Genomic DNA, 21,130 nt, shown 5'->3' with positions numbered 1-21,130 from the left:
TTGAGACACCTCTTTACCGTTACCATATACTTTCTTTACCATTACCATTCCTAGTAACGGTAAAGAAACTTTGGTAACGGTAAAGAGAAAAATCATGCATAAATGTCTGTTTTTCTCTAGATTTCCGGGCCAAATAGGCAAATAGAATTGAATTTAAAATATTTTAAGTCATTGTGTACCAGATGAAAATAATAAAAGCTTTTTTGGTATGGTAACGGTAAAGAAAGCCACAATTTCAGAAAAATTAATTTTTTTTATAAAAATAATAGGAATCTAGCTTTGCTGATTAGTAGGACTTGATTTTAAATCAATAGGCAATCTTTTTGTACATTTATAGAAAGAGTGACAATTTTTTCCTTCATTTCTTTACCGTAATTGGTACAATTTTTTGAAAATGGCCCACGTTTAATTCTTTGCCAGGTATGCCTTCCACCGTCATTTAGATTTCGACAGAACTTCCCAAAGACATTGAAGTCGTAGGTCGTCTTTTTTGTTGCATTTTCTGCCCTTTGCTCCTCAATAAACTGCTGGATTTGCTCTGCGTTAGCAACAGTTACAGGTTTTTGGCTTTGTGCTGAAATGTTTTCTTTTATTTCGTCTTCATCAGGGTAGTAAAACTCGCTTTCGCTGTGAACACTGTCATTATTGCCATCCATGCTGTAAAATTAATGCTATTATGCTGAGAAATGTGAAAATAAATGTTGACAAAAAATTGCTACTACGTTTGTTGTTGTTGTGAACAAGTGAGTCGCCAAAGGTCCGTAACCGGGGTCCATATCATAGGATTCCGGACCACTCGCAAGCAAATCAGTGCACACGATTTGATGGAAACCAGACCACAAAAAAAAAAAAAGTTCTTGAAACTGGTTTGAGGGTTATGCTATCAAGTTTATGACTTGTAGGTGAAATGTAGAAGCACAGACACAGTGAGTGAATCCAGATGTGAGGTAATTCATCCAGTATCTGTGCAGAGGGTCACATATTAGGGCAGGGCAGGTTTACTCATCACTAGATGAGTAGAAAGAAGGGAAAGAGCAAGAGTGATGAAATTTGACACGAGAGACAAGAAAAATGAGTGAAGTATGAGTTAACGTTCCCAGGAGTCACCTCTCCTTCTTCGACTGATGTTTGACAGTGAAAATTCTTGCTAAGTTTCATACCAAGACACACAAGATAAGCAGATTTCTTGTCCAAACTATTAGTCATTTACTGCTCAGCAGATAAGTAGGTTCAACAACCAGTCAGGAGAAAAAAACAAAACCCTACCTTCAAAAAGCAAGTTACCATTTGCTTTGTAGCCATGATGCACCTTAAAAGAACAGTCCACCGTACTTCCATAACGAAATATGTTCTTCTCTGAATTGAGACGAGCTGATCCGTACCTCTCCGAGCTTTGCGCGACCTCCCAGTCAGTCAGACGCGCTGTCACTCCTGTTAGCAATGTAGCTAGGCTCAGCATGGCCAACGGTATTTTTTGGGGCTGTAGTTAGATGCGACCAAACTCTTCCGCGTTTTTCCTGTTTACATAGGTTTATATGACCAGTGACATGAAACAAGTTCAGTTACACAAATTGAAACGTGGGGATTTTCTATGCTATGGAAAGTCCGCACTATAATGACATGACTTTCTATAGCATAGAAAATCCCCACGTTTCAATTTGTGTAACTGAACTTTGTTTCATGTCACTGGTCATATAAATCTATATAAACAGGAAAAACGCGGAAGAGTTTGGTCGCATCTAACTACAGCCCCAAAAAATACCGTTGGCCATGCTGAGCCTAGCTACATTGCTAACAGGAGTGACAGCGCGTCTGACTGACTGGGAGGTCGCGCAAAGCTCGGAGAGGTACGGATCAGCTCGTCTCAATTCAGAGAAGAACATATTTCGTTATGGAAGTACGGTGGACTGTTCCTTTAATGCTATAACCCATTATTACCTTGCCTGGGACAGAGTGCACGGGGGGGGGCGAGGTATTGTTTTCGGTAGGGTTTCTTTGTTAGCAACATTGTGGGACAACGGCTGGACCAATCTTCATGAAACTTTCAGGATAGATGGCCATTGATCTCAAATAGAACCAATTTTGAGGGTCATCTGGTCAAGGTCACCAAAAAGGTCAAAATCATTTTTTCATGATATCTTCCTTCATATTCATCATATTTACTTCAACCCAAATCCAAAATGTTTATCTTTCAATTCTGCTTCCATTGATCTATTACATCTCTCATAGTTTTCTTATTGGTTGGGGGTCAAGGTCATTGGTGCTACTGGGCAAGGTTTGTTTTGCCTGGCAACACTTGTTCTCTCCTGTTTCAAATTTGTATCCCACAATGCCTTGCGTGAACGGGGAAAGCTCACCATCTGATACATGACATAGTATCTTGAATTGGGTCATGGTGAAGCAGGAAAACAGCAGAGAATTTAGGGCCACGTAGCCCTAAATTCATTACTAAAAAAATTAATTAAATAACTTGGGTGGGGGGGACCCCCCACACACGAATAAAATTGGAAGTCTGTGATTCGAGTTGAGTAGCTTTCGGTCCACTAAACAAAAATAATTGGGTGTCAGGGAAAATTATTTTTATGACCTACACTTAAAATCTGAAAGGCAGTCTACCTTTAAGTCTCACTTTTAACTGAAGTAAATTGATTCTGGAAAATAAATAAATACATGCTGTCATAAAAAAAAAAACTGTATATTTTTAATAAGTCACATTTAGTAGCACACCTACATTTAGTAATTTGAACAACCGTCCTGAGCTCAATTGTCTGACTGTCCAGTTAAATGCTCTCTAGAACCACATGTCCCGCCCCCAGAGGTGGGTCTTGCTCTACAGTAGCAGCAAGTTAACTCATTAGCAGTGAACATGGCTTGTCGGTGTGTTTTTGGCTGTGCTTCTTCCAGCACACTGTTCCCTTTTCTAACGGGCACTTGGTTGGGGGGGTTCATTTTAAAGATGGAGCAATTCTTACAAGATTACGGTTATGCAACCACAACCTCTCAGAGATTTTACCAACTTAGGGCTCTTGAATTGGGTCATGGTGAAGCAGGAAAAATAGTGGAGAATTTTGGGCCATGTGGCCCTAAATTCATTACACTGCAAAAAATGATTTCTTGTTGAGAGAAAATATCTTTAATATGGGTGAATTTATCTATTATTTCTTATTAGAAGTTTACTAGAACTCAAATATAAGATTATTTAGCTTACTTTGAGACACTTTTACTAATTTCAAGCCTTAAATTCTCTTATTCTATTGGCAGATAATTTTGCTTCTTTCTAGAATTGAATGCTTAAAATGAGCAAAATTATCTGCCAATAGAATAAGAAAATTTAAGGCTTGAAATTAGTAAAAGTGTCTCAAAGTAAGCTAAATAATCTTACATTTGAGTTCTAGTAAACTTCTAACAAGAAATAATAGATAAATTCACCCATATTAAAGATATTTTCTCTCAACAAGAAATCATTTTTTGCAGTGTAATTGTTCTGTTAAAACAACAACAACAAAAAACGTACTAATAAAATTGGAAGTCTGTGATTCGAATTCAGTAGCTTTGGTCCACTAAACAAAAATAATTGGGTGTCAGGGAAAATTCTTTTTATGACCTACACTTGAAAAATCTGAAAGGCAGTCTAGCTTTAATGCACTTCACTAGCTAACTAGCTCACTATGTGTCATGGGACTGGGCAGCACATTGGAACTAATGAATTGATTTGTCCAGCGCTGAAGGGTGTAATAATATCGAGTAAATGAAATGAGGATCTGAAGTAGGCCTATTGTTAACATTAATATTTGTAGACACACCACTACTCCAACCAACTGACAGGATGCGCTCACACAAGCACTCCAACCTGTAATCATTTACTGGCAAAGTTTCATAGCACACGAACTTGGTTAACAGGTGTGGCAGGTTACAACGAAAAATTCCCACAGCCCTTCAATCCAAAACACTGTTTTAATTAAAAAAAAACAAAAAAAACAAAAACAAAACTGAGCTAGTGAAGTACAGCATGTCAATCAAGAGTACCAAGAATCAGATAGGACATAACGACTGGCATTTCACCTAATAAGTGGTGCTGCCCTGACCAATGGCATCACTCCAAGTCCACTTCAAGTTCTCCTGTTCATTGTCTGTGCTTCACAAAGTCAAGTGCCAGACATTCCTCATTAGTCACACCGAGCATCCACCCAAAATACTGCTACCAATAAAGCACTTCTGAAATCACACACACACACACACACACACACACACACACACACACACACACACACACACACACACACTCTCTCTCCTATGGGAGGAAGTCACAGATTAACACAAACTCATACATGGACAAAAAACAACTTGCATAGAGCTAAAGTTGGACCCAAATCAAACTCAACTAAAATAAACTTGCACAAATGAAACGCATGCAGTGAGGTTTGCTATTTAATATACTTCCAGTGCACGTATTCACTTCAAACATTTCACTTTGGTTCAATTTTGGCCTATTGTTCTTAGCAAGGCGTCTTCACAAGGGTTCAGGAGTTCAAGAGTCCCTCTGATGGACTCTCAATTTCAAAATCCTCCATAAATAAAAAGTCAGGAGATCAGGCATGGCTAGACCACGCAAGCGTCTTCAGCTTCTTCTTTTAGAAACCAGTCTCGAGTTATTTTGCCTGTATGTTTGGATCGGTTATCTTATTGAAACATCCATCTTCTGGCCAGATTCATTTTCTTGGCTGATTAGATTAAATTCTCCTCTAAACATCTCCAGATACATTGCTCCAGTCATGAACATCCACTTCAATTATGTGTAATGCCCCAGTACCATTTACAGAGAAGCATATCTCTGTGTAAATGTTGTTTTGGCTACTTTCAGGTCATCCTGCAACTCTTTTCCAGTGACTGTTGGCTTCTCTATTAATTTCCTTACCATTAGTCTGAGAGTGCGTTGTGAAACCTTTCACCTGTCCAAGGTCATTTAGTTGTAGTTCCATGAACTTGCTACCTGCAACTAATGGTGGCATTTTCCACTTGAGTGATGTGTAATAACGTTGTCCCTGAGAACTTTAGGATGCTCATTCACCTGCTCCAGGATTATTACCTGTTGCCTGAAATGATTGGATGGGATGATCTTCTTTTGGCTGCTCCCATTTGGGGTCACCACATCGGATCTGTTCTGCATATTTGATTTGGCATAAGTTTTACACCAGATGCCCTTCCTGATGCAACCTTCCCCAATCTATCCAGGCTTGGGACCAATGCTAAGCATGCACTGTCTTGTACAACCCCAGTGGCTGGGTATTTTACCTCATCTGCATGTCTTTGGACTGTGGGGGAAACTGGAGCACCCGGAGGGAACCCATGCAGACAAAGGGAGAACATGCAAACTCCACACAGAAAGGCCTTCGTCGGCCATGAGGTTTGAACCCGGAACCTCTTGCCGTTCTTGCTAACCACTACACCACCGTGCCACCCTTTTCCCATCCAGTCAAATTGTAATGGTGCTTTTTTTTGGTTCATATTTACAAGTCAAAATACATTCCACACTTTCAGACCAGAGATACTTTTTCATAGTTCTTAGAACTGTTGGAGGAAGTAACCCCTTTTTTGTGTGTCCACACTTCAGGAACTGAGGATGATCACAGCTATTAGAACACTTTTGAGGGACTTTTTAGGTCCTACTTCAGAGCAGGTACTCTCCCACCGCAAGAGGAACCATGAGTGACATAAGTGTTTGATGATTAGGGCCAGACATAAGTGTATGTTGTTTGGTCTGATACATGAGCCAATACAGCACTGGCAACCGCCATTTTTAAAAATCTGTGAAAAACATTGGCCGTGTAAACAACGGGGGGGGGGGGGGGGGGGGGGGGGACCAGATAAACGGAATGACAATTGTTGTATGTCATGTAGAAGAGACCTCACTATACCAACCAATGGCCAACTTACCATACATCGTTTCAACAATCCTACTGCTGGTGTGAATGCTAGCTAGCTAACTAACTAACTAACTAACTAACTATAACTAAATAACCAACCGTGTAGGCATGTAGTTCTTTGGTATGTTTCTCAGTTGCTGGTTCCCCTCAATGGGCTCCTACAACTGTTTGGTCCGAAACAGTTGTAGGAGCCCATTGGTATTGTAGTTATGTATTTTAAGTATGTAATGTTATGTATATTGCATTAAAAAAAAAAAAAAAAAAGTCTGAATACTTTTGACCCCTCACTGTAAACACAAATTTAAAGAAACTATATAAACCATATATAAAACCAAGCATGCACATGAACTCAAACTTGCACACTAACCCAAAGTCAAATATGAACCCAAATTCAAAACTATCTTTTGAGTGCGAATTTCTATTTGTAAGCACTATTGCCATTGGGCTGTGTAGTATTGTTGTAGGCCGTTTGTTCTTGTATCTCATTTTTTGCCTTTCAAAATAAACACCGTTAATCAAAAGAAACACATGGACCCAAAATTACCAGCTTGCAGGCCCAAACTTGCACACAATTCCAAAAATCACAAACCTCATGCCGAACTGACAAATGGACCAAAATGCACATACAGACCTCATTCATCTCATCTCATTATCTCTAGCCGCTTTATCCTTCTACAGGGTCGCAGGCAAGCTGGAGCCTATCCCAGCTGACTATGGGCGAAAGGCGGGGTACACCCTGGACAAGTCGCCAGGTCATCACAGGGCTGACACATAGACACAGACAACCATTCACACTCACATTCACACCTACGGTCAGTTTAGAGTCACCAGTTAACCTAACCTGCATGTCTTTGGACTGTGGGGGAAACCGGAGCACCCGGAGGAAACCCACGCGGACACGGGGAGAACATGCAAATTCCACACAGAAAGGCCCTCGCCGGCCCCGGGGCTCGAACCCAGGACCTTCTTGCTGTGAGGCGACAGCGCTAACCACTACACCACCGTGCCGCCACATACAGACCTCAAGAGCCAAAATCAACATGCATCCAAAGCAAAATAACACACGGATCCAATCTTGATATAAACCAAGCTCGAACCCAAAATCCATCCTATACAGACTCAAACTTAGAGAAAGCTAATTCACAAAAGGAAAACCAAAAATCACACAAAGGAAATCATACAGAAATCACGTTAAAAACAAACTCAAGAAGTTCCAAAATTATACAGCACAAGTGCTATAAATGTTTTGAGCAAAATGGGATCTAAATGCTGTATAAATGGTTGCATTAGATGGGTTGGATTTCTGGTTTTGGAGCAGTCTCCTTTTGTACCCGATATGCTGACGAGTCCCACGTGATACAATAAGTAACCTAAAGTGAACATTGGAAAACAGAAATGTTCAACTTTCTCTAACCTTTAGGCCATGGCATCCCCACATAATATGCAAAAGTAGGGTGTTTCAACATAGTAGCTGTACTGACAATGTTGCATGCAATGCGAAGAAGTTTGAACAAAATAACTCGACACTAAAGAGCTTGGCACACCCACTTACTTTGTTTTGCATTACCAAACAGTGACAATTTTCTGGAAAAGGATAGGTAGTGAAAAATAAATTGCTTCATGCTCTCACACCCAAAAGTGTTTACTAACCACTAAAGCACCTATGCTTTGATCCCCATTTAAAACAATAATAATCATAAAATCAAGAATCCTACGGGCGACTCATTTCTTGATGTCCCCCCAAAAAATTTTAATAATCTAACACGCAAAACCCTGCATTCTAGTGCATTTTAGTACTTATTTTCACTAAAACAAGTTATAACTTTTAAGCATTTTTCTTTCATGTACATTAATGATTAACGTGCCAAAAGTATCAAATTTAATTCCCCTAGTTCATGAGTAATTTTCAGGAGTGCATTTAGAAAATGTGGTGATTTTCCTGGCTACACAGTTAATTACTTTAAAAAAAAAAAAAAGACAGCTGAAGGTAAACTCAGCAAAAATCACAGAACAGTACTGTTAAAAAGTAAAGGTCTATTAGAGTTTCTAAAGCTTTCAGGTTTCAATGTTGGGGACATTGAGCCTCGTTTATCAATCTTTTAGTGGAGTTGTGCGTTTGCATAAGCTAAAGTGAACTAAACATTTCCAATTCATATTTATGCGAGTTGAAGCCAATTGTTTACATTAGTTCATATTGTCTGTAAATTTAAACACGCCAATGAATACCAAATTTCTCATGTAAATCAGGGGCGTAGTTAGGATTTTCCAGGGGTGGGTGTGTGTGTGTGTGTGTGTGTGTGTGTCACACACTGGCAGCCTGAGTGCATTATGTAACAAAAAATAACTTAGGCAGCTTAGAAACCGGCTCTTCCATTATTGCCGTTTCTTCCACATTTTCTTGATGTTGTGTTCTAGAAACGGCACTAAAACTTAGCTTCGAAGCCACAAAATGCAACTTTGATGGAAAAAATATATAATAAATTGCTTACCTCTCTTCACGTCGAAAGAAGGAGGAAAGTTTTGCTTGTTTCGTCATGCCGAATTATTAACACAAGAGGAAATACTTGTAATTCGCAACTAAAAAGACTGCAGCTACACTGGCAGCTTGAACATGCTTTCTAGTGCGATTGTGTTGCACTTGCGCAGAACGGTGTCAGTTCTGTGTGCCTTAGCTCGTGCACCTGAAGGCGCGCGCGCCTAACGAGCTCCGGCACGCACGCCGTTAACAAAGAACACCTGTCTTTAATCAATGAACTATGTTTTGGGCTATATGTAAGGACTGCGCCCATGCAAGGACGATGCGAAGTATTACGCCGCGTCTAGGAATGCGAAAAATCCGAAAAATAAATTTCTCCATTCGGGAAACCGGAGATTTAAGAGTTTTGTCAAATATCCGGATAAATCCGGAAGACTTTCATCTATATTTCCTTGCTTGTCCTTAGCTCCTCCCTCTGAGGAAGTGAGGAAACAATGTGCAGGTGTATCAACTGTATAACAGATCTGCTTACACAAAACAGTGATTGCACTCTAAACTAGAAGGGCACCCAGTAGTGCATACCTCCGCTAAACCACATATGATCAACATTAAAATCAAAAATCACTTGAACCTAGGATAATACTAAAAAACTGTCCACCAAATTTCATCCAAATCTGTTCACTACTTTTTGGAGTTATATTGGGAACAGAAAAATAAATAAATAAAAATCCTGGATCTCATACATATCTGGATTTGCATCAAAGTCTAATCAATTGTTCATTCGCCCATGGCCCACCTTTTCTCAAAATTTCATCAAAATCCATTCACTACTTTTTGAGTTACATGGGGAAAAGACAAACCAACTTTATCCTCAAAGACTTTCTCATGTAGGACGACAAAAGTTACAGCTCTACTTCTGGAGACACAGGAGACTCCTTCCATAAATGCTAAATGTCTTCTCACAGAAAATTTCACCATATCAACAATTACCGCAGCCACCATGCAATCCCCCGTGCAATTTGCTACGATAGAAATGGTAATATATCAGAACGTGTGCATTAATATATTACTGACTTACACTACAGTCAGGACTACTATCAGGGCTGCTGCTATAGAATGCTTGCACATTGCTTAACCTGGCCCTTCCTCCATTTTGAATCACTTCTAGTTCAAATGATATAAATTCTACTTCAAATGGATACGATTCCGTTTATCACTGTCACTAATGTGAATAAGCCTTAAGGATTCATATATTCTTATGTCATTTGCAGACTGGAAATCCAGGGTGTACCCCACCTCTCACCCATAGTCAGCTGGGACAGGCTTCAGATTAGATTAGATTCACTTTATTCATCCCACATCGGGGAAATTCACGTGTTACAGTAGCAAGAAAATGTCAAACAGATAACAAATAAAGCTGAAATAAAAATTAGACAAACGAAGGATTAAATACAGAGGGCTATTTGCATTATCTACCATGAAAAAGTATAGAAAAATTGCCTTATTGAGAGGCTCGGAAAAATTGCACATTACAGGTAGACTCTGTATATATACACACACATATATATAAGTATGCATAAAAATAGTTTAAGGCCTATATTATTGCACATAATTGCATCGATGAGAGATGGCAGAGGTAGTAGTGGTGAAGTAGTGCAAATATAACGACAAACAGGTTATTGGTGCTACGTTACAAGTTGTGGGTGTTATAAAGTCTGACAGCAGCAGGTATGAATGACCTGCGGTATCTCTCCTTACACCGTGGGTGTAGCAGTCTACTACTAAAAGAGCTGCTTAAAGCCCCCACAGCCTCATGTAGGGGGTGAGAGGGGTTATCCATGATTGAGGTCAGCTTGGCTAACATCCTCCTCTCACCCACCACCTCAATGGAGTCCAGAGGACAGTCCAAGACTGAGCCAGCCCTTCTGACCAGTTTAAGTTTCTTCCTGTCCCTCTCTGAACTTCCACAGCCCCAGCAGACCACAGCATAGAAAAATCGCTGATGCTACCACAGAGTCATAAAAAGTCCTAAGCAGTGTCCTGCACACACCAAAAGACCTCAGTCTTCTCAAGAGGTGGAGATGACTTTGGCCCTTCTTGTACAGGACATCTGTGTTGTTAGTCCAGTCCAGTTTGTTGTAGATTGCCTGCGACCTTGTACAGGATAAGCGGTTACAGATAATGGATGGATATTTCGAATGTGACAATATTTGGAATTTGATAGGGGTCATGTAAATGTTATAGGTCAAAAAATTTCAACCTAGGTTTTTTTTTTTTTTTTGACCTCGGTTAGCATTTTTAACCTAGTTCATAATTTTCAACCTAGGTAAAATTTTGGATTATCCAAGACTCTTAAAAGGGATTTTTATTTTGGGGACTCATTAATAAAACAGGGAGTAGGATATTTAGGGGGTTCTCAAAAGAACAATAAATCTATTTTCCATCACTTCTTTTGTCTCGCTTTCTTCCATCCACTTCCTCTCTGTCTACACCTACCTAGTATTTCCTCCTGTCTGTCTACCTACCTAATTAACATTTTTAAAAACATCTTTTTTTCCTCCCATACTTAACCAGGATTCAAACTTGGAACCTTCCAATTCTTAACCAACACCTTAACTACTAGACCAGTGACGATTGTGATGGAAGGCGTGATATATATTTGAATTTATTAATGAGTCCAGTCTTATGAAGTCATCAAGTAGTTTAAAATACCCACATGGGCATGGACACCAAATACAGACTTTCAAGATGGCTGAATCTCAAGCTAGTGAGGTTTCCTGCATTAATGAAGAGGTATTCAACCAAAAACTCAATTAACTTAAAGCCCATATGAAATTGTGTTTTCCATGAAACCAGTAAAGGAAGTCCATAAGGAAGAAAAAGAACATCATGAATAAACAAACATCGGACTCAACCGAGGTGTAAAGCCCCAACACTCGAGCTACTAAGTGGAAATATCCAGAAGATTAAATTTTTCTAAAATCAATCTAATTACAACCTGAAGGTGAAGAAACCGAGAAAGAAACCTGCTTCCTTCAGGATCGGTGAACATGTTGCAATAAAAATTGATAAACTTGACAAAAAAAATTAAATAAATAAAAAAAAACGTCCACACTGCATTCAAATGTACTAATTGGGAAAGTAACTGAATTGGAAAATGACGACACCAAAGTAGTAAATCATCTCATTATCTCCAGCCGCTTTATCCTGTTCTACAGGGTCGCAGGCAAGCTGGAGCCTATCCCAGCTGACTACAGGCGAAAGGCGGGGTACACCCTGGACAAGTCGCCAGGTCATCACAGGGCTGACACAGACAACCATTCACACTCACACCTACGGTCAATTTAGAGTCACCAGTTAACCTAACCTGCATGTCTTTGGACTGTGGGGGAAACCGGAGCACCCGGAGGAAACCCACGTGGACACGGGGAGAACATGCAAACTCCGCACAGAAAGGCCCTCGCCGGCCACAGGGCTCAAACCCAGACCTTCTTGTTGTGAGGCGACAGCGCTAACCACTACACCACCGTGCCGCCCCAAAGTAGTAACTACGTTTGGAAAAATAAAATGCCTTCATCTCTACAAACAGACTTAAAGCTAGATGGCCTTTCAGATTTTTCAAGTTTAGGTCCTAAAAAGAATTTTCCTTGACACCCAATTACTTTTGTTTAATGGACCGAAAGCTACTGAATTCGAATCACAGACTTCCAATTTTATAAGGTTTTTTTAAAATAGAACAACGAATGAATTTAGGGCCACATGGCCCTAAATTCGCCACCATTTTTTCCTGCTTCACCATGACCCAATTCAAGATACTATGTCATGCATCACGTGGTGGGCTTTCCCCGTTCGCACAAGGCATTGTGGGATACCAATCTGAAACAGGAGGGAAAAATGGAGGACGCGAGTGTGCGAATGAAACGTGAAAGGCCGACTACAGTAACGGAAAGCGAGAAGAAAAGATGTTATGTTGTGAAGGAAAGGAAATGCAGGATCAAACTAATAAATATCGGCAGTCAGCGAGCACCTCGGTGTGATCAGCTGTTTGTTTAGCGACAGAATGATGTAACCCTCAGTGCACGGTCAAGGTAAACCTGCGCATGCGCACACACACGGACTTCCTCTGTCTGCTTGACTGCGTGAAGCGAGTGATTTCATGCACATTATTTGCTCGGGAAATAATCCCCTCAAATTAAATAACTTCCCAGCCACAAAATGGCCTGATATTTTGTGAGAGATTACAAAAATAAACATACATCACAATGACCACATTTCAGAGGGAACTAAATTTCACCGATTTTATGAAATCGAAAGGCAGTCTCGCTTTAATAAGTGTACAGAAACTGAAATTGATTTTGATTATTCAAAAGGAAATGACTTTCTCTTTTGCATGCAAACTTGCAGCAATACAAACGTTTAAACCAACTTGATACTTTTGTCCTGTTTATTGTTCTTGAAACATAATCCAACAAATTCTTCCCCAATGCTAACCCTAAACCTAACCACAAGGTACTTTATGTTTTATTGTAAATTATAAAGTCTTCCCAAATCCTAACCCTAAATATAACCCTAGATATAATAAGTCTCCCTAATAGAAGTAGCAAATTATGAACTGGGTTAAAAATTCTAACCTAGATTGAAAAATTCCACCTGATCTACAATTCTGACCTGGAACATAAAACATATATTCCGTTTGGATAGTCTGAATTTGGTCTTATTCTGATTTAGCATTTCCCCATTTAAGATGTAGGATATGCTGATATTATCTGAGTTTTCGGAGCATTCTTTGGACATATATACAGCACATTCAGAATGTGTCTCTCACTTGGGGGATTTACGGCACTTTGTGACACACAGCCTCTTGCCTGTTAACAGTCAGCTCTGTGCCTTGGACACAAACCAACTAGACACTCAGAATATGCATGGCTGCACATAAACTGGAAAATTAGTGGAATATTCATTTTCATTAGCCATGTAAACAGCTTAGCAGGAATATTGTCTTTTTTGGAATAACAGCAAAAACCGGAATATTTTGTGCAGGTAAAGGTAGTGATTGTTTCTTGAAATAAAGTGGCAAAACCACTACAGTGACAAATGTTTAAACTTTTACTAGTCTATGGACAAAAATGAATTGCGACAAAAGTACTGAATTTAAAAAACAAAACACAAACTTATATCGTTTAGAGTGACTTTACAACCCGCAAACAGAAAAAGACACAAAGTGCAAACTAAATATTTGCCTTAAACTTACAGGAACGGATATGAGCAATTGCGTGCTCCAATTGGCTACTTGACGACTAGGCTATCAGCTCATATACTGTGAGTAGAGAAAAACAAAATGGCGGAGCGTGTCACTGAACCAACCAAGGACAAAATAAAAACTCCACTCGAAAACAAAATCCCCCAAAATACAAAAGCAAAAGTATGGAATAAAAAGTATTTGATGGTAAGAACGCATCTTTTTTTTCCAATAATAATAATAAAGCATTTTTCACAAATTGTGATTGTCATTTCACCGATTTGTTTACATTATAAGCGGAAAAGATTCTGTCGGACGTTTTGTATAAAGTTTTTATTTATTGAATTTGCATAAAATAAAAATGCTCCTTTTCTCAAAATCCAGTGAAATGTGGATAGAATAAAACAGTTATTCCACTTAATCTCATTGTACTTGGCTTACAGCCGCCATCAGCTCATGTACAACTCGATTTCACGGAATAACATACAGTGGTGCTTGAAAGTTTGTGAAGCCTTTAGAGTGATTTCGATATTTCTGCATAAATATGACCTAAAACATCATATTTTCACACAAGTCCTAAAAGTAGATAAAGAGAACCCAGTTAAACAAATGATACAAAAATATTATACTTGGTCATTTATTTATTGAGGAAAATGATCCAATGTTACACATCTTTGAGTGGCAAAAGTATGTGAACCTCCAGGATTAGCAGTTAATTTGAAGGTGAAATTAGAGTCAGGTGTTTTCAATCAATGGGATGACAATCAGGTGTGAGTGGGCACCCTGTTTTATTTAAAGAACAGGGATCTATCAAAGTCTGATCTTCACAACACATGTTTGTGGAAGTGTATCATGGCACGAACAAAGGAGATTTCTGAGGACCCCAGAAAAAGCGTTGTTGATGCTCATCAGGCTGGAAAACGTTACAAAACCATCTGTAAAGAGTTTGGACTCCACCAATCCACAGGATTATGTTTGAACGCAGATAAAACGAAGTATATGCATCTGAACGCTCCGTCATTTGGCCCTCTATATGCATCAGATGACTGTTATTGAAAGGGTACAGGACTTCAAATACCTTGGTGGATATACTAACTGTGATGTGGACATTAACAAGCATATTGGCCAAGCTTGGGGAGCACTACATTCCCTAGCTAGAGTCTGGAAGTCCCCAATCCAAAAGTCGACAAAAATGAAGGCATTCAAATCGTGTGTTGAAACCATACTATTGTATGGTTCAGATTCCTGGACGTTAAACCAGTCAAGAACAGTCAGATTAGATGGCACATATACCAAGATGTTACGAGCCATATATGGGGTATCCTGGAAGGAACATATTACAAACGTCCAACTCTATGGTTCCCTTCCATGCATTAGCGAAGTGATCCAACGACGACGCCTAGCACTGGCTGGTCATGTGATGCGTAGCAATGAACCTGCTGGAAAGCTCTTGTTGTGGCAGCCAGAATGTAAACGTAGGATTGGTCGCCCTCGTAGGACCTTGAGGCAACTTATCAAGGAAGAAACCCGTCTGAACGATGTTGAACTGGTGAGAGTGATGAACGACAGAGTACACTGGAGAACACATTTTGTCATGGCATCACCAATGTTGCAAGACAATGGATGAATCAAGAAGACAAGAAGAATCCACAGTCAGACAGATTGTGTACAAATGGAGGAAATTCAAGACCATTGTTACCCTCCCCAGGAGTGGTCAACCAACAAAGATCACTCCAAGAGCAAAGTGTATAATAGTCGGCGAGGTCACAGAGGACCCCAGGGTAACTTCTAAGCAACTGAAGGCCTCTCTCACATTGGCTAATGTTAACGTTCATGAGTCCACCATCAGGAGAACACTGAACAACAATGGTGTGCATGGCAGGGTTGCAAGGACAAAGCCACTGCTATCCAAAAAGAACATTGCTGCACATCTGCAGTTTGCTAAAGATCATGTGGACAAGCCAGAAGGCTACTGGAAAAATGTTTTGTGGACAGCTGAGACCAAAATATAACTTTTTGGTTAAATGAGAAGCGTTATGTCTGGAGAAAGGAAAATGCTGTATTCCAGCATAAGAACCTTATCTCATTTGTGAAACATGGTGGTGGTAGTGGTATCATGGTTTGGGCCTGTTTTGCTGCATCTGGGCCAGGACGGCTTGCCATCATTGATGGAACAATGAATTCTGAATTATACCAGCGAATTCTAAAGGAAAATGTCAGGACATCTGTCCATGAACTGAATGTCAAGAGCAGGTGGGTCATGCAGCAAGACAACAACCCTAAGCACACAAGTTGTTCTACCAAAGAATGGTTAAAGAAGAATAAAGTTAATGTTTTGGAATGGCCAAGTCAAAGTCCTGACCTTAATCCAATCGAAATGTTGTGGAAGGACCTGAAGCAAGCAGTTCATGTGAGGAAACCCACCAACATCCCAGAGTTGAAGCTGTTCTGTATGGAGGAATGGGCTAAAGTTCCTCCAAGCTGGTGTGCAGGACTGATCAACAGTTACCGGAAACGTTTAGTTGCAGTTATTGCTGCACAAGGGGGTCACACCAGATACTGAAAGCAAAGGTTCACATACTTTTGCCACTCACAGATGATCCAATATCATTTTCCTCAATAAATAAATGACCAAGTATAATATTTTTGTCTCATCTGTTTAACTGGGTTATCTTTATCTACTTTTAAGACTTGTGTGAAAATCTGATGATGTTTTAGGTCATATTTATGCAGAAATATAGAAAATTCTAAAGGGTTCATAAACTTTCAAGCACCACTGTATACTTGTGTGCGCGCGCGTGCGCATGTGTGTACAATCACAGAATAATTCATGGATAATAAAGAACACTGACATCAGAAGCACGTCTGAGCAGGACATGCAATGTTGCTCAGCTGGATCTCATAGGTTTAGGCTTCATGCCAGTGTTTGCTTGTTGCAACATTCAGATATCATTGTCAGTGGATTCCAGGGAACAAATACACTCCTAATCTTTTCTCTGCGTGTTTTTTAAACAACCTGTTCTGCTAGGAGGTCCGTTTTCCTGAAAATTTTACTTTGCATTTAGCATGCAAGTCATACACGCAATACTGCTGTACATCCTCTAGATTTGTCTTCCCATCAATTTATCGAGAACAATAACTAAGGTTGTTGACGCTTACCATAACAGAGTGCATGTAAAGTTCAGACTCGACTTCTAATTCTCAAAAACGTACCCAACTGAACAAAGATAATCCCGATATCTCGTCATCTTGACCCGTGAGAACACGCCAAAAATGTTTTCCTTATGAAAGTGCACGTGAAAGTTTCTTTACATCATTTAGTCTGAATCCATCCATGACAGATTTCTCTCATTGTTGTGGTTTCTGCAGATAGGTCTTTGAACCCGAACGTAACTGGTTGACAAGCAACTACTTGCTTGTGGACCACTTAAATGTATGCGGTGTAAATACAAATTAGACTAAATCGAAAATTAACCCGGAGTATCAGTTCTACTCTTTCGCACCTGTTCCATTATTGGACTACATAAGGACTAAAATGGTTGAAATCCAAACTTCAGTGCAAACGCTTCCAAAATTATGGATCCAAAGTTTTACTCTACCTGGCGGCACAGTGATGTAGTGGTTAGCACGGTCACCTCACAGCAAGAAGGTTCCGGGTTCGAACCCAGCGGCCGGCGAGGGCCTTTCTGCGTGGAGTTTGCATGTTCTCCCCGTGTCTGCGTGGGTTTCCTCCGGGTGCTCCGGTTTCCCCCATAGTCCAAAGACACGCAGTTAGGTTAACATGGGGCGGCCTTGGGCTGAAGTGCCCTTGAGCAAGGGACCTAACCCCTGACTGCTCCCCGGGCGCTCTAGTGTGGCTGCCCACTGCTCTGGGTGTGTGTGTGTTCACTGCTTCAGATGGGTTAAATGCAGAGGATGAATTTCACTGTGCTTGAAGTGTGCATGTGACAAATAAAGGCTTCTTCTTTCTGATTCACATGGTTGAAGAATCAGGTTGAAGAGTGTGGCATTTTAAATGTTTTCTTGCAATTAAATTAACACCGGACTCTCCCATTTCAATGCTCCTGCATTTCAATGCTCACCAAATTAGGTCTGTAAATAAGTACAAACTGGTTGGAAAAAAGGTGTGAAGCAGGAGTAAATCACTGCAAAATGATGGAATAATTAGATAATTACCTCCACCAGCTTTGTTAGCGGAAGTTATATTTTCACTTCTGTTTGTTTGCCTGTCTGTTCTCAATGTAACTCAAAAAGCAGTGAACAGATTTTGAGAAAATTCTGAGAAAAGGTGAGTCATGGATCAAGGAACAATCTATTAGATTTTGATGCAAATCCTGGATCCACATACACATCCAGATTTTTTTTTTGTCCGTTCCCAATATAACTTAAAAAGTGGTGAACTGAATTTGATGAAATTTGGTGTATCGCTTTAATATTATCCTAGGTTCAAGTGATTCGATTCTGATGTTGTTAATATGTGGCTTGACAGGGGTATGCACTGTACCGAGTACTCTTCTAGTTGGAATAATGGAATTATACACCCAGTGGCCGCTTCATTAGGTACACCATACACCTGCTGTTTTATGCAGCTATCTAACCAGCAGCACAATGCATAAAACCATGCAGATACAAATCAAAAGCTTCAGTTAATATGCACTACAAACATCAGAATGGAAAAAAAAAAATTGTGATCTCAAAGTGTGTGACTTTCATTCACTGTGGCATGGGTGTTGGTTTGAGCATTTCAGAAAGAGCTAATCTCCTGGGGTTTTCACTCACAAGTGTCTCTAGAGTTTACACAGAATGGTGTGAAAAAAAAAAAAAAAAAAACACTGAGCAAGCGACAATTCTGTGGCTGGAAACAAACGCCTTGTTGATAAGAGCAGTCAGAGGAAAATGGACAGATTGGTTTGAGCTGCCAGGAAGGATATAGTAACTCATGTAATCACTCTTTACAATCGTGGTAAGCAGAAAAGCATCTCAGCATGCAACAGCAGAAGACCACATTGGGTTCCACTCCTGCCAGCCATGAACAGGAATCTTAGAATCAAAAACAAGTTCCTATTAAAGTGGCCGGTGAGTGTATGTATTGGATACAAGGTGTGGATTGAACAGCGGCTCTAACAATAGTGCAGGCCACAAGACAAATCTCAGGTTTATCTTAACGTAGTCATTCGAATATGTTATTGGTTTTACAATAATGACTTACACAATGACTTGTATGGTGGATTCGCCACACAATTGAAGTCTAAAGTATATAATCATTCGTACAGCAAAGCTTTCTGTAAGAAGACATTTATTTAAAACTTGGGAGGCGTCTCCAGCACTGGTGCATTATGCTTCCATAATTATGGTAGTGTTCATCATACATATTTCATCATAGGTATGAAAAGCAAGACATAAATACAAATCTTGGATAATTGACAGAAGCGAGGCATGCATTGATTAAATTCAAGTTGAATCATGCATAGGCATGAATGTCTTAATAAGACTTGAAGGCAGATAGGAACCTGCATTCATGACTTCCAACTTTCAAGTCTGTAATGTCTTCCTGGATTCATGCCGTGTTCCTCCAAATATCAAAACATCCTGAACAGAAAGCTGTAACCCTTTTAGCCAAATGCTTCTGTTTGTCCTTTTGTGTAATTTGTACTTTGACTGGACAACCTGTGCTTAGATTATCTATTTTTAGTTACTTCTCCAAAGGCGTTTTGAGAGGGAAAAAAAAAAAAAAGATAAAAGCTGATAGAGTAAGTGCATCCACCTCATTCACATTCATTACAGCCACAACTATATTTAACACATGCTTTCTCAATCAGTGCTGATGTGAAGAGTATTAGCATTAGCCTGATAAAATAGTCAGTGATCGACAGCTGCATGAATGTACAGTCTGGGCTAGAATGAAATCAGCCCCAACCTCACTTCTTCATATCGTACTGTGCGTTTGTCCTATGACCAGTGCTGGTCCTGTTGTATTCAGTCCACAAAAATCCAAAAGAATCTGGTTTAAGATAGTCAGCAAACATCCATCCATCCATTATCTGTAGCCGCTTATCCTGTTCTACAGGGTTGCAGGCAAGCTGGAGCCAATCCCAGCTGACTATGGGTGAGAGGCGGGGCACACCATGGACAAGTCGCCAGGTTATCGCAGGGCTGACACAGAGACAAACAACCATTCACACCTACGGTCAATTTAGAGCCACCAATTAACCTAACCTGCATGTCTTTAGACTGTGGGGGAAACCGGAGCACCCGCACACAGACACGGGGAGAACATGCAAACCCCACACAGAAAAGCCCTCGCCAGCTGCTGGGCTCGAACCCAGGACCTTCTTGCTGTGAGGCGTCAGTGTTAACCACTACACCACTGTGCCGCCCAGTCAGCAAACAATCATTCAAATTATTTTTATGCCATTTTGATTCGCTGAGCAAACTGCAAATAACTGTCGACAAATAATGGTCTGCTCATGCACAGTTACTTGGCACTTTTGAACGATTGTTTGAAGAAGAACTTTGTCACATGTACACTCAAGCACAATGAAATTTATCCTCTGCATTTAACCCATCTGAAGCAGTGAACACACATATACACATGAGCAACGAGCACACACACATACCCAGAGCAGTGGGCAGCTATGCTACAGTGCCCAAGAAGCAGTTGGGGTTTAGGTGCCTTGCTCAAGCGCCTTGCTCAAGCGCACTTCAGCCCAAGGCCGCTCCACATTTTATCACTCAAAGGGGGCGGGACCATTCTGACAAGTGCCAGCAAGTGTTACAGGCATCATGGTGGGCAGGACGTGTAACAAAACAGCAATTGCACCGGATTTCTTTGTTATTGTTTGACTTGTCGCATGAACTTCATAATTATATATTGGCAACAACATCATGTTATCCATCCACCCATTATCCGTAACCGCTTATCCTGTGCAGGGTCACAGGCAAGCTGGAGCCTATCCCAGCTGACTATGGGCGAGAGGTCACCAGATCATCGCAGGGCACAAAAAAAAAAAATTATTTGAACGATAAAATGATTATTGAACTCGGTTTCTCATCTCATCTCATTATCTCTAGCCGCTTTATCCTGTTCTACAGGGTCGCAGGCAAGCTGGAGCCTATCCCAGCTGACTACGGGCGAAAGGTGGGATACACCCTGGATAAGTCGCCAGGTCATCGCAGGGCCGACACATAGACACAGACAACCATTCACATTCACACCTACGGTCAATTTAGAGTCACCAGTTAACCTAACCTGCATGTCTTTGGGGGAAACCGGAGCACCCGGAGGAAACCCATGCGGACACGGGGAGAACATGCAAACTCCACACAGAAAGGCCCTCGCCGGCCACGGGGCTCGAACCCGGACTTTCTTGCTGTGAGGCGACAGCGCTAACCACTACAGCACCATGCCGCCCTGAACTCGGTTTGATTTTCACAAAATATCATGATTCTCGCCACTAACAAATTATGATATTTTGTACAACCTCATCCAAT

The 21,130-nt window shown here is 40.5% G+C and overlaps 1 protein-coding gene across 5 annotated transcripts in view; it reads right to left on the bottom strand.

Moving 5' to 3' along the window:
* Positions 1 to 21,130, bottom strand: part of ppp1r13l (protein phosphatase 1, regulatory subunit 13 like) — a 77,834-nt gene that overhangs the window by 55,474 nt on the left and 1,230 nt on the right. The window contains exon 1 of one of the 5 annotated variants that reach the window (XM_060923365.1): positions 4,063 to 4,152. The exons of the other annotated variants lie outside the window; for them this stretch is intronic. The gene's annotated coding sequence lies outside the window, so the exon portion shown is untranslated. Of the gene's footprint in view, positions 1 to 4,062; positions 4,153 to 21,130 lie in introns of those variants that run through there. 5 annotated transcript variants of the gene reach the window in all.

Source organism: Neoarius graeffei, chromosome 6, assembly GCF_027579695.1.
Source record: "Neoarius graeffei isolate fNeoGra1 chromosome 6, fNeoGra1.pri, whole genome shotgun sequence".
NCBI classification, from domain to species: domain Eukaryota; kingdom Metazoa; phylum Chordata; class Actinopteri; order Siluriformes; family Ariidae; genus Neoarius; species Neoarius graeffei.
Note: the sequence above shows the minus strand (reverse complement) of the source record. Positions and strands in the feature narration are given on the sequence as shown.